The sequence below is a fragment of the Kogia breviceps genome, chromosome 10 (assembly GCF_026419965.1).
Source record: "Kogia breviceps isolate mKogBre1 chromosome 10, mKogBre1 haplotype 1, whole genome shotgun sequence".
NCBI lineage: Eukaryota > Metazoa > Chordata > Mammalia > Artiodactyla > Physeteridae > Kogia > Kogia breviceps.
In genome coordinates, this window is record NC_081319.1 from 64963322 (window position 1) to 64978466 (window position 15145).

Genomic DNA, 15145 nt, shown 5'->3' on the forward strand with positions numbered 1-15145 from the left:
AAAGGAAGGGTTCTTAAGTTGTGATATGTGGATGTCCAGAGGATCCATAAATGGGCTTCAGGAAGTCTGTGGAACTCTCTGGAATTTTGAGTTCATTTTTTCTTGGTAGAGAGATCTTCATTTACATCAGATTCTGAAAGGAGTCCCTGTTCATTCTCAAAATAAAGACATATTCAAGACATTTTGAGCTTCTGTTTTAAGGTTTCTCTCTTCTTGTGTAAAGTTGAATATTGAATAGTGGCTAGAATTAAGTGAAATCTGAATATATATATGTATACACACATACATGTATGTACATATTTATCTATTTATGTTTCTTTTAAAAATTTATATTTTAATCAAAGTTGTACCTGTTTTCAAAGTCAAACAGCTCCACAATGTTCATTATAAAAATAAAGCACTGGGGCTTCCCTGGTGGCACAGTGGTTGAGAGTCCGCCTGCCGATGCAGGAGACACGGGTTCGTGCCCTGGTCCGGGAGGATCCCACGTGCCGCGGAGCAGCTGAGCCTGTGAGCCATGGCCGCTGGGCCTGCGCGTCCGGAGCCTGTGCTCCGCAACGGGAGAGGCCACAACAGTGAGAGGCCCGCATACCGCAAAAAAAAATAAAATAAAATAAAATAAAATAAAGCACTGCCTCTCACCCCCCATTTCTGCTTCACAGGGACAAGCACTTTCAACTTTCTTAGCTATTTCTTTTGGAGTTTACCTCCATATTTCTAAATAAAATGACTATACTGCGAGTCTTGGTTTTCTCAGTTTAGCTGTTACCTATTGACGGTCCACTTACAGAAGAGGATATAGGTGTTATAGCTCTCCCCACCCCTAGATAGGCAGGGGTCTTTCAGGTGTTTGCACACACAAGTATATACACACTTGCACAACCACCCACCCCCATTCCTCCAATATACTTATATAACAATATTTGGCTAGCTCAATATTCTTTGCTTCCATTATTATTCCCATGTAAATTTTATTCATACCTGGGTCACATAGTATACTGTGATCACATTTCTTATTTTGTACAAATTTGTTTCTCTTGGAGCTAATAATTTTTTTAGTGTTCTAGAAAAACATCCTCAAAATAATTTTTTAGTGTGTCTTTTTCTAATTTATCCCCAAAACTCACTTCCAGAGACATGGATCTTCTCTCAAAACGTCCTTACCTATCAGGACGTCCATCACAATGATCATTTCTTGGAGAAAAGCTCCCAGAGCCTCTGTCCATGGCCAATCTCTGGGTCTGTCACCCTTGGATCTGTTTCCATCATCACCTTGGACTCCTCTCATCTCTCTTCTGATTGGATCACCTGCTGGATGGAGTTAAGCTTTCCATTACCTTGGTTTGCTCCCTTGGTTTATTATAACATTTTTTGATAATGTTCCAAGAAAAGTTGCATGCATAATAAATGTTTTGAGAGTTTACATGTTTGAAAATATTTTAATCCTGCCCTCACAATTGTTTGGTTTATTTTAGAATTCCAGGTTTAAAATGATTTTCCTTCGGAACTTTTGAAAATATATAAACAATAGTACTTTATTGATTAAAAAGTTTAGTAGATATACATTTGTTGTGTAAAATAAGTAGTTTCTAAAGTACATTTTTATAGGTAGATATTAGTAATATCTTGGTAAAATAATGTAATATAATGAACAAAATCATTTTTCTAAATCTAGGCAGCAAAACAATGACATAAAAACTATAGGTTCCCTCACCCTCAAACATGATTAAATGTTAACTTCTGCTAAGTAGTAATTTTACTGGAGCGTCACAAGGCTTAGTTTATAGCAGTCATTTACAAATAGATAAAACAATTTAGTGTAATTAATAAATGTCAAAATAATTTTTAAAACTGACCTTCTATGTAATCTACTGACATCATAGAATACTTCTTCTTGGTAAGAACATGCATAATAACTGAAATATAACATATTGATAGAGTTCCTAAAGGTAAATGCTAAAAAGTTCCTTAAAAAGAAACCATATCACATTTGACCATTCATAGTTACTCAAGGATAAATGTGCAGAATTAATGAGAAACTTGAGTATTTTTGAAGTAGTATACCTTCAAAGCTAATATTTTTAACTTATCCTTTTTTTAGTTTTGGTTTGACCAAATATAAAACAAAACTCCCATCCTCTCCTTAAATTGAACTTCTTTTCAATCTCCCATTGATGAAAATGCAAATGCAAATAAACCAACACCCATTGCTGTCTTTACTCCCATTAGTTCCCTTATTATATCAATATTGGGGGACTAACTTAAAAATATCAGTAGAAATATTGAAAGAAAGCAAACACTTTGAATTTCAACTCCCATATTAGTGTACTACACAGTAAGGTACACCAAAAAGGAAAAAGCCCACATTTTGCACACAGTAGGTGAACATGAGTACCTTTGACCTTTGGCACCTGAAATCTACTGGCGTTGATTTCAGATACAGCTTATTCTTGGAAAACATATGGAAAAATTTGTATTACTCAGAATGAAGGAAATAACAGCGGATGACAACGGTTGAGACCATCCAAACACGACACAGTGATCACTACTAATCTCATTCCATCAGAAAACTATCCAAAAAGGGAACAAAGTCAGGTACCAGGGCTCCATTTGGCCAAACCCACAAGAGCATCCTCTGGTCTGGGATCTTGAAGACTAACCCCCAAATGAACTTAATGAATAATGCTGAGATTGATCTTTTTTTTTTTTTTTTTTTTTTTTTTTTTTTTTTTTTCGGTACGCGGGCCTCTCACAGCTGTGGCCTCTCCCGTTGTGGAGCACAGGCTCCGGACGCACAGGCTCAGTGGCCATGGCTCATGGGCCCAGCCGCTCCGCAGCATGTGGGATTCTCCTGGACCAGGGCACGAACCTGTGTCCCCTGCATCGGCAGGTGGACTTTCAACCACTGCACCACCAGGGAAGCCCTGAGACTGATCTTTAAAATGGTTTTGCAACAGGCCTATTAAGGCTTTTAAAATTCTTTAAAAAGAGAGAACATTATATTCAAATTTAGTTAATGAAAATATAGTTTACTGACTTTCTCATTTTGTAGGTAAGAATCCTAATTTAAAATCCAATAATTGGAGCTTATAAGCTATTTTGACTTTTTTTCTGTAGCACAATGTAACCAATATTAACTTTCGAGGAATAAACATTTTAGAAAATTATAAACTAAAAATGGCTTAGAATGAGTTTACTGCAATTGCTTTAACTTTTAAAATTATTTGGCATCAGAATCCAGAGGACTTTTAAAATTACCCCCTGGAAGCCTCTTTTTTTTTCTCCAAAGCTATTTAAGTATGATTTTTCTCATTATATTGTTTTCTACTGTTTTACTTGGTAAGCAGATAAGTGTATAGGTAAATTTTCTGTGTTGAATGGTAGCTGCAAGCTGGCTTTAAGTGTGCTCAAACATACACAGTAAGAACCAAGAAAGAGACAAAGTGGGACTGCATACTCAGTGATGGCCTCATCCCAGGCCCCATCAGCTAGTCTTTCTGTATCAGTAGACAGACGTCTTGCCACTCAAAAACAACTTAAAATGAATGGTTTTTTTTTAATTAAAAAAATTAAAAAAAAATTTAAATTGAAGTATAGTTGATTTATAATGTATTAGTTTCAGGTGTACAGCAAAGTGGTTCAGTTATATATAGATAGATAGATAGATTCTTTTTTGGATTTTTTTCCATTTTAAGTTATTACAAAATAATGAATATAGAGCTAGAAAAAGACATTGAAGAACTACAGAAGCAGCTAAGTCTCCTCCCTCAGGACAAAGGGGTTAAGGATGACCTGAAAGATGGGGGTGTGCCCATCATCTAGCCTTAATAGGCTCTGTAGATATGGAAGTGGACTTAAACTCTTTAAGCTAGATAGTAAACTGGAATGTAAATTTTCAGTCTTTATTAGGGTATAAATGGCATAACTCTTAATTGTATTTAGTAAGCCTGTACAAGTCTTACTAAAGTGAGGTTGTGAAAGTTAAAAAAAAAAAAGGTTCTTGTTGTTTATCTGTTTTATATACAGTAGTGTGTATATGTTAATCCCAAACTCCTAATTTATCCCTCCCTCACCCTGTTTCCCCCTTGGTAACCATAAGTTTGTTTGCTATGTCTGTGAACATATATCTGTTTTGTAAATAAGTTCATTTGTATCATTTTTTTAGATTCCACATATAAACAATGTCATATGGTATCTGTCTTTCTCTGTCTGACTTAATGAAATTTTTGTCTTGATATAAATCAATAGTTCTAATCAACGATTAGCTAGTTAGGTCTATTGACCTCAAAGAAGTTAATTATTAATGATACTGTCTGAGCAGTTATTGAAAACCAATTCAAGCATTCATGGTTAAATAGGAAGAAAAATGAAAAGAAATTTACAGCACAATTAAAAAACATAACAATGATGAATAATATTAAAGTAATTTTTTAGAAAAAAAAGATGCTTTTATCTTTCATCTAAAAATGGAAGCAAAATTAAATTCCACAGGAAATGTTAAAAGGATGGGCATTCTTCCAACAACTGCATGAATAACAACATTCCTGCTCTGGCGGTTCCCTTACACAGGTGCTCAGGAGCACAGCCATCTCCGTTTCCACCCTGCATTTGCTTTTGCATCTGCGTCTGCATTCATGAAATTCACTTGCATTCATCTCTTGCATACAACTAGCATTTCCAGCAAGGTGTGGTCTTTATTCAGATCCTCCCTTTTTTGTTGTTTCTCTTAAGCCTTTCATAGTGAAAGTCCTGGGTTAGCCCCTTGAGGTCTGCAGGTGGGCGATGAGTTCTGTGCTCAGCTACCATCATGTTGTCCTGGGTTCTTCATGCCCACAAAGCACCATGGAGAGCAATGACTTCTATCCCCTCACCATTCATGTCTATCTGCAGAAATTGGAATCCGAGACTTGAGAGAGCCTAGTCTCATCTTTAAACTCTTCATCTTCATCTGATTCTTCTCCTAGGAAGTGATAAACTTTGATGTTATGTTTTTCAATTTTATCAAGAATCTATTTCTTCAATGGCAGTCATTTTATCACTAAGGTTGTCAACTTTTGCAATTACAGATACAATAGTTCATGTGTATTATCTTCATAAATTTAGCTTCAAATAATTTAGGTTCATGCTCAAAAGATGAAAGTGTAAAAACAACAATGCATCGTGTTCTTTGTGATATGACCATCTGTTCAATACATGTTCATCACACAGATAACATTTGAACTGCTCATCAATGTAAGAGATAATATTCAACCCTGCAGTTGGCTATATCACCATATCTTGGTGTAACCACTGCTGTATGTCACAGTTTGACCCCTTCTCTCTCTTTGATCTTAACTCTTTAAGCCTCGATTTGGAAAGTTTTTTCAATTGTCTCTGTTCCATGTAAAATTATTTTGTGTTGGAGATCAGTCAAGGGTGTCTATGAGCATGGATTTTTAATCATCAGTATGAACTAAAAAAGCACTTTCACTGGACTTGATTGGGAAGATTTGCAAATGCAAAATAGCCAAAAATTTCTGGATTAGTAAGTAAACTGAGCAGCTTGCTTGAACATCTTTTTAAAAGTTTGGTGGGTCAGCAGAGAAGTCAAAGAGTGGATGCCAACTGACTGAGCCACAGACCCCACTGGCATCCATGGTCATGCTTTCAAAAATATTAAAATAACAGATTTATTGAGATATAACTCACATATCCATTTAAAGTACACAATCAAGTGGTTTTTAGTATATTCACAGGGTTGTGCGGTCATGACCACTGTCTAATTCCTGAATATTTTCATTACCCTCAAAAGAAACCTTGAATCATTCACAGTCATTTGCCACTTCCCCCAGCCTGTAGCAAACACTAATCATCTTTACATTTGTATGAATTTGCCTATTCTGGATATTTTATGTAAATGATATCATAAAATATGTGCTTCTTTTCTGACTGGCTTCTTTCACTTAGCATATGTTGGCAAAGGTTCATTCATGTTGTAGTATCAATAATTCTTTCCCTTTTATGGCTAAACAATATTCCATTGTGAGGATATTGCAATTTTGTTTACTCATTTATCATTTAATAAACATTTGAATTGTTTCCACTTTGGGGCTATTACAGATAATGCTTCTATGAACATTCAAGTATATGTTTTTATGCAGATTTATGTTTTCAGTTCTTTTGGGTCTATGCCTAGGATTGAAATTGCAGGTCATATGGAAACTCCATGTTTAACAGTTTGAGGACACACCAAACTGTTTTCCAAAGGGGTTGTACCATTTTACAGTCCTGTTAATAATGTATGTGGGTTCCATTTTCTCCACAGTCTTGCTAACACTTGTTATGGTCTTTTTCATTATAGCTAACCTAGTGGATGTGAAGTGGTATCTCAATGTGGTTTTGATTTGCATCCCCTAATGACTAATGATGTTGGGAGTCTTTTCATGTACTTATTTTCAAATTTGTACATCTTCTTTGGAGAAATGCCTATTTAAATTCTTTGCTGGTATTTTAATTGGGTTATATGTCTTTATATTGTTGAATTGTAGAAATTCTTTTTATATTCTGAGCACAAGTCTCTTATCAGTTATATGATTTGCAAATATTTTCTCCATTCTGCGAGTTGTTTCCTCAGAATTTTGAAGGCACTTCTTCATTGTCTTCTGGGGTCAAGTTTGCTATTGAGGAGCACAGTGCCATTGTAATTCTTTTTTTTAATGGATTGAATTTTTTTTTTTTTTTTTTTTTTTGCGGTATGCGGGCCTCTCACTGCTGTGGCCTCCCCCGCCGTGGAGCACAGGCTCCAGATACACAGGCCCAGCGGCCATGGCTCACGGGCCCAGCCGCTCCGCGGCATGTGGGATCCTCCCGGACCAGGGCACGAACCCGCGTCTCCGGCATCGGCAGGCGTACTCCCAACCACTGTGCCACCAGGGAAGCCCTGAATTTTTTTTGTAATTCTTGATTCTTTTTATGTGATCTGTTCTCTCTTTCTCTCTCCTCCCCACCTTCTCTCTCTCTCTCTTTCTCTCAGCTTTTAGGACTTTCATTTTTTCTCTAGTATATACTAATTTTGGGATAATGTACATTAATGATGGTAGTAAAAAATCCATTGCGTTTGGAGATAAATATTTTTATTACAGTAATTTCCAAATATATGCAAAAGTAAAGATAATAGTAAAATGAATGTCTACATACAATCATGTTTAATCATATAGATTAAACAATTACAACATTTTGCCTGTCATGTTTTATCCATCCCCTTCTTTTAAATATTTTTGTGGAGTATTTTAAGGGTAATGCAAGACATCTATTTTTTCACCCATAAATTCTTTAATATGCCTCTCTAAGAGATGAGTTTTCTTTTAACATATTTATGATGTCATTATTACCTGTATAAAACTAAATAATAATGCCTTAATATTATCCAATTTTCCATTCATATTTGCATTTCTTCTAATGATCAAAATTTTTACTTACAACTGGATAACATATTCAATCATTCTCCTATTGATAAACATCTGGATTGTCATCAGTCTTTTATTACTACAAATAACTCTATAATAAATATCCTTGTGCATATGTCATTTGGCATATTTTCAAGTATCTCTTTTGGATACAGCCCTGGAGTGGGATTGCTTGGTCTAATGGTAAATGTATATATATTTTGTTGGATATAGACCAATATCTTTACATGAGTGTTGTGTAATTTTGTATTCCCTTGATGCAAAAATTATTCTAGAAACACATGTCCTTCAGTTCTGGGAAATTTATTGAATTATTTCTTTGATCATCTTCTCCTTCTCTTCTCTTATCTCATTTTCTGGAATTCCCAGTATTGGGTATTTTCCTTTCTGTCCAGCTCATTTTATTTTGCCATCTTTTCTCTCCTATTTCCTGTCTCTTTATTTTTCCTGGGAAAATTTTCTCCACTTGATCTTCAAATTTGTCTACTAGATTTTAATTCCATCAGTAATATTTTAATTTTCAAGAGCATTTTGGTTCCATTGTCTAGATGTTTTCTTTTGTTCTTATTTTGGTGATTCAACTTAATTTCAATCAACCATTTTCATTCAACAAATATTAATTGAGCATCAATTATTATGTCCTAGGTATTATTCTTGGCACTACAGAATTGGCAGTGAATAAACAAACAAAATCTCTGTCTTAAGGAGCTTACAATCGAAAAGGAGCTCACAATCAAAAACATTCAATGCGTCAATTAGGTAGTGATAAGTCTCTGAAGAAAAATGCAGAGTCAAGGAAGGCTGAGAGTGACTGGCAAGAGGGGAAGTCAAGACAGGTTTCAAAGGAAAGGTGAGATTTGTGAACAGACTAGAAAGAAGTGAGGAAGTAAGATGTGATATTGGGGAAGAGTTTTTTAGGAGAGGAAACTGAAAGTACAAATGTCTTGAGGTGGGGATATGGGAAATTTAAGGAAAGTCAAGGAGACCAATGTGGCTGGATCAGGATGAGTAAGGGGGTGAGTGATCAGAGGTGAAGTCAGAGAGGAATCAGGGGTGTGAAATCATGGAGGATTTTGAGTACAGGGAAAGCATGGTCTGACTTTTACACTTGGAAAATATTGCTCTGAACAGACTTGTGGTTAACAAGGGGGAGGAAAGGTAGGGGAGGGAAGGACTGGGAATTTGCGATTAGCTGTTCAACGTATTACATAAGGATGGATAAACAGCAAGGTTTTATTGTATAGCACAGGGAACTATATTCAATATCCTGTGATAAACCATAATGGAAAAGAATATGAAAAAGAATGTATATATATGTGTGTGTGTGTGTGTGTGTGCAACTGAATCACTGTGCTATACACCTGAAACTAACACAACATAGGAAATCAACTATACTTCAATTTAAAAAAAACCTAAAAACACAAAAAACAAAAAACTATGGCCCTGACTGCCTGGTGGAGAAGGGACAATAAGAGAGCAATGGTGAAATAGAAGGAATGCTTGGGAGGCTGTTGCAGTAGTGCAGGTAAGAGGTGATGGTAACTTGGACCTGACTAATAGAGCAAGAAGTGGCCAAATTCTGAATATACTTCAAAACAAGAGATGACAAGAGTTGCTGAGGAAATTGAGGGCTCAAGAATGGGTCCAAGGTTTTAGGACCAAGCATAGGAAGGGAATTGTTGCCATTTACTGTGATGAGGACAATATAGGAAGAGCCAGGTTGAGAGTGAGATAAAAAACTCAGTTTCAATCATGTTGAATTTGAAATACATATTAGAGATCCAAGTTCATTTATCAAGAAGGCAGTGGGATGGATGAGTCTGGATTTCAAAGGAAAGGTCTGGACTAGAGATATAAATTAGGAGTGATCAATAGCCTATGCCATTTAGAGGGAAGGAAAGAAAAGAGCTCCAAGGACTGCATCCTGGACATTCCAACATTCAGAGATTGGGAAGGTGAGGAGGAACCAGCAGAGGAGACTGATGAGGAGTGGTTGGCAAGGTTAGGAGGAAAACTAAGAGAGAGTCCTAGAAACCAAGAGAAGAATGTTCCTGGAGAGAGGGAAGGATTAACTGTGTCAATGCCTCAATTAGAGGGAGTAAAATGAGGACTGAGTACTATTTCACTGACAACAGAAAAGTTGTTCTGATTGAGTGACAAGGGCCAAAGTCTAACTGTAGTGGATTCAAGGGAGAATGAAGGAAAAGAATTGGACACAACTAGTATAGATGCTGTTTTGTGAGTTTGCTGAAAGGGTGGCAGAACGATGCAGTGACTGCTAGGGACAGATAGGAATTCAAGCGTGTTTGTGCCTCCTCTTCCTCTCCCCCCCACCCGCCCTCATTTTTAATTTGAGGGAAAATTGATGATTCAGAATAGAGAGAGGGAAGTTGCAGCACATCTGTTCTTGAGTAGGTGGGGTGTGGAATTCGTAAATATGGAGGGAATTGGCCTTGGAGTGGAGCTAGGACCACTTATCCATTTTTCATGAGAGTAAAGGCAGAGTGGATGGGGACTGATGCAGGTAGAACAGGAGATTTGGTGGTAGGAGCTTGTAGACACCTTCTTCTGACTATATCTCTTTATTTGATGAAATAACAAGCAAGGACATCAATTGAGGATAAGGATTGGGATGGAGATGTTGAAGGTTTGAGGAGAAAGGAAAATGTGTGAAATTTTTATTTATTTATTTATCGGAATATCGTTGATTTATAATATTGTGTCACTTTCTGGTGTGCAGCAAAGTGATTCACTTATACATAAATATATACACATATTTTAATATTTTCTTTTAAATTATGGTTTATTACAAGATATTGAATATAGTTTACTGTGCTATACAGTAGGACCTTGTTGTTTATCCATTCTATATATAATAGTTTGCACCTGCTAATCAATCCCAAACTCCCAATCCATTCATCCCCCACCACCCCACCCCTTGGAAACCACAAGTCTGTTCTCTGTGTCTGTGAGTCTGTTTCTGTTTCATAGATAAGTTCATTTGTGTCGTCTTTTAGATTCCACATATAAGCGATATCATGTGATATTTGTCTTTCTCTATCTGACTTACCTCACTTAGTATGATAATCTCTAGGTTCATCCATGTTACTTCAAATGGCATTGTTTCATTCCTTTTTATAGCTGAGTAATATTCCATTGTATATATGTGTCATATCTTCTTCTTTTTTATTTAACATCATTATTGGAGTATAATTGCTTTACCAGGGTGTGTTAGTTTCTGCTTTATAACAAAGTGAGTCTCTCAGTTATACATATACATATATCCCCATATCTCTTTCCTCTTGCGTCTCCCTCCCTCCCACCCTCCCTATCCCACCCCTCTAGGTGGTCACAAAGCACTGATCTAATCGCCCTGTGCTATGCGACTGCTTCCCACTAGCTATCTATTTTACATTTGGTAGTATATATATGTCCATGCCACTCTCTCACTTTGTCCCAGCTTACCCTTCACCCTCCCCATAACTTTAAGTGCATACTCTAGTAGGTCTGCGTCTTTATTCCCATCTTGCCCCTAGGTTCTTCATGACCACTTTGATTTTTTTTACATTCCATATATATGTGTTAGCATATACGCTATTTGTTTTTCTCTTTCTGACTTACTTCACTCTGTATGATAAACTCTAGTTCCATCCACCTCACGACAAATAATTTCATTTCTTTTTATGACTAATATTCCATTGTATATATGTACCACATCTTCTTTATCCATTCATCTGTTGATGGACACTTAGGTTGCTTCCATGTCCTGGCTATTGTAGATAGAGCTGCAATGAACATTTTGGTACATGACTCTTTTTGAATTATGCTTTTCTCAAAGTATATGCCCAGTAGTGGGATCGCTGGGTCGTATAGTAGTAGTTCTGTTTTTAGTTTTCTAAGCAACCTCCATACTGTTCTCCATAGTGGCTGTATCAATTTACATTCCCACCAACAGTGCAAGAGGGTTCCCTTTTCTCCACACCCTCTCCAGCATTTATTGTTTGTAGATTTTTTGATGATGGCCATTCTGACTGGTGTGAGATGATATCTCATTGTAGTTTTGATTTGCATTTCTCTAATGATTAATGATGTTGAGCATTCTTTCATGTGTTTGTTGGCAATCTGTATATCTTCTTTGGAGAAATGTCTATTTAGGTCTTCTGCCCATTTTTGGATTGGGTTGTTTGTTTTTTGATATTGAACTGCATAAGCTGCTTGTAAATTTTGGATATTAATCCTTTGTTAGTTGCTTCATTTGCAAACATTTTCTCCCATTCTGAGGGTTGTCTTTTAATCTTGTTTATGGTTTCCTTTGCTTTGCAAAAGCTTTTAAGTTTCACTAGGTCCCATTTGTTTATTTGTGTTTTTATTTCAATTTCTCTAGGAGGTGGGTCAAAAAGGATCTTGCTGTGATTTATGTCATGGAGTGTTCTGCCTATGTTTTCCTCTAAGAGTTTGAGAGTGTTTGGCCTTATATTTAGGTCTTTAATCCATTTTGAGTTTATTTTTGTGTATGGTGTTAAGGAGTGTTCTAATTTCATTCTTTAACATGTAGCTGTCCAGTTTTCCCAGCACCACATATTGAAGAGGCTGTCTTTTCTCCACTGTATATTCTTGCCTCTTTTATCAAAGATAAGGTGACCATATGTGCGTGGGTTTATCTCTGGACTTTCTATCCTGTTCCATTCATCTATATTTCTGTTTTTTGTGCCAGTACCATACTGTCTTGATTACTGTAGCTTGGTAGTATAGTCTGGAGTCTGGAAACCTGATTCCTCCAGCTCCATTTTTCTTTCTCAAGATTGCTTTGGCTATTCGTGGTCTTTTGTGTTTCCATGCAAATTGAGAAATTTTTGTTCTAGTTCTGTGAAAAATGCCAGTGGTAGTTTGATAGGGGTTGCATTGAATCTGTAGATTGCTTTGGGTAGTAGAGTCATTTTCACAATGTTGATTCTTCCAATCCAAGAACATGGTATATCTCTCCATTTAGTTGTATCATCCGTAATTTGTTTCATCAGTGTCTTATAATTTTTTGCATACGGATCATTTGTCTCCTAAGGTAGGTTTATTCCTAGATATTTTATTCTTTTTGTTGCAATGCTAAATGGGAGTGTTTCCGTAATTTCACTTTCAATATTTCATCATTAGTGTATAGGAATGCAAGAGATTTCTATGCATTAATTTTGTATCCTGCTACTTTACCAAATTCATTGATTAGCTCTAGTAGTTTTCTGGTAGCATCTTTAGGATTCTCTATGTATAGTATCATGTCATCTTCAAACAGTGACAGCTTTACTTCTTCTTTTCTGATTTGGATTACTGTTATTTCTTTTTCTCCTCCAATTGCTGTGGCTAAAACTTCCAAAACTATGTTGAATAAGAGTGGTGAGAGTGGGCAAACTTGTTTTCTTCCTGTTCTTAGTGGAAATGGTTTCAGTTTTTCACCATTGAGGATGATGTTGGCTGTGGGTTTGTCATATATAGCCTTTATTATGTTGAGGTAAGTTCCCTGTATGCCTACTTTCTGGTGGGTTTTTATCATAAATTGGTGTTGAATTTTGTCAAAAGCTTTCTCTGCATCTATTGAGATGATAATATGGGTTTTCTCCTTCAGTTTGTTAATATGGTGTATCATATTGATTGATTTGTATATATTGAAGAATCCTTGCATTCCTGGGATAAACCCCACTTGTTCATGGTGTATGATCCTTTTAATGTGCTGTTGGATTCTGTTTGCAAGTATTTTGTTGAGGATTTTTGCATCTATGTGCATCAGTGATACTGGCCTGTAGTTTTCTTTCTTTGTGACATCTTTGTCTGAGTTTGGTATCAGGGTGATGGTGGCCTCATAGAATGAGTTTGGGAGTGTTCCTCCCTCTGCTATATTTTGGAAGAGTTTGAGAAGGATAGGTGTTAGATCTTCTCTAAATGTTTGATAGAATTCACCTGTGAAGCCATCTGGTCCTGGGCTTTTGTTTGTTGGAAGATTTTTAATCACAGTCTCAATTTCAGTGTTTGTGATTGGTCTGTTCATATTTTCTATTTCTTCCTGGTTCAGTCTCAGAAAGTTGTGCAGTTTCTAAGAATTTGTCCATTTCTTCCAGGTTGTCCATGTTATTGGCATATAGTTGCTTGTAGTAATCTTTCATGATTCTTTGTATTTCTACAGTGTCAGTTGTTATTTCTCCTTTTTCATTTCTAATTCTATTGACTTGAGTCTTCTCCCTTTCTTTCTTGATGAGTCTGACTAATGGTTTATCAATTTTGTTTATCTTCTCAAAAAACCAGCTTTTAGTTTTATTGATCTTTGCTATCGTTTCCTTCATTTCTTTTTCATTTATTTCTGATCTGATCTTTATGATTTCTTTCCTTCTGCTAACTTTGGGGTTTTTTTCTTCTTCTTTGTCTAATTGCTTTATCATTATTCTGAATTCTTTTTCAGGTATTCTGCCTATTTCCTCTTCATTTGTTAGGTCTGTTGGGTTTTTCCCTTGCTCCTTCATCTGCTGTGTGTTTCTCTGTCTTCTCATTTTGCTTACCTTACTGTGTTTGGGGTCTCCTTTTCACAGGCAGCGGGTTCATAGTTCCCATTGTTTTCAGTGTCTGCCCCTAGTGGCTAAGTTTGGTTCAGTGGGTTGTGTAGGCTTCCTGGTGGAGGGGACTAGTGCCTGTGTTCTGGTGGATGAGGCTGGATCTTGTCTTTCTGGTGGGCATGTCCACGTCTGGTGGTGTGTTTTGGGGTGTATGTGGCCTTATTATGATTTTAGGCAGCCTCTCTGCTAATGGGTGGGGTTGTGTTCCTGTCTTGCTAGTTGTTTGGCATAGAATGTCTAGCACTGGAGCTTGCTGGTCATTGAGTGGAGCTGGGTCTTGGCGTTGAGATGGAGATCTCTGGGAGGTTTTTGCCATTTGATATTTTGTGGAGCTGGGAGGTGTCTTGTGGACCAATGTCCTGAACTTGGCTCTCCCACCTCAGATGCACGGCTCAGACACCTGGCTGGAGCACCAAGAGCCTTTTGGAAGCTCTGAGGTCTTCTTGTTCTCACACTTTTTATAATAAAGGACAGGGACGTCCCTGGCATTCTAGTGCTTGGGCATTCGTGATTCCAGTGCAGTCTGTGTGGGTCCAATCCCTGGTCGGGGAAGTAGGGTCCCCCATGCTTTGTGGTGTGGCCTGGCTCTAGGTAGGAGGCCTCAGTTCCTTGCCACATGGCTGTCTCCTTAGGGCTGCTTGAGTGACCTCATGTCATGGCAGCTGGCCCACCCCAGGATGAGTGATCTGGCCTGCAGTCCCCAGGACTCTCATGGCTTTGGCTGCTGGGGCCCCTCCAGAGCCAGCAGCCTCAGTGAGGCCGCCCTCCCCTTGGGCTCCAGGGCAGTTCAGTGACGGTGGAGGGAAGAGATCCCGAGCCAGGAGTTCCAGCTCTGCGGAAACACGGGCTCCATTCTCCATATCCTTTTTATCCATTCATCTGTCGATGGACATTTAGGTTGTTTCCATGTCTTGGCTATTGTAAACAGTTGCTGCTATGAACATAGGGGTGCATGTATCTTTTTGAATTAGAGTTTTATCTTGGTATATTCCCAGGAGGGGGATTGCTGGATCATATGGTAACTTTATTTTTAGTTTTTTGAGGAACCTCCTTACTCTTTTCCATAGTAGCTGCACCAATTTACATTCTTACCAACAGTGTACAAGG

At 37.3% G+C, this 15145-nt stretch overlaps 1 pseudogene; it reads right to left on the reverse strand.

Annotated features, from left to right (window-relative positions):
- Positions 1–4867: 4867 nt before the first annotated feature.
- LOC131764169 (septin-2 pseudogene) lies at positions 4868–14898 on the reverse strand (annotated as a pseudogene).
- Between the last annotated feature and the right edge of the window lie 247 nt (positions 14899–15145).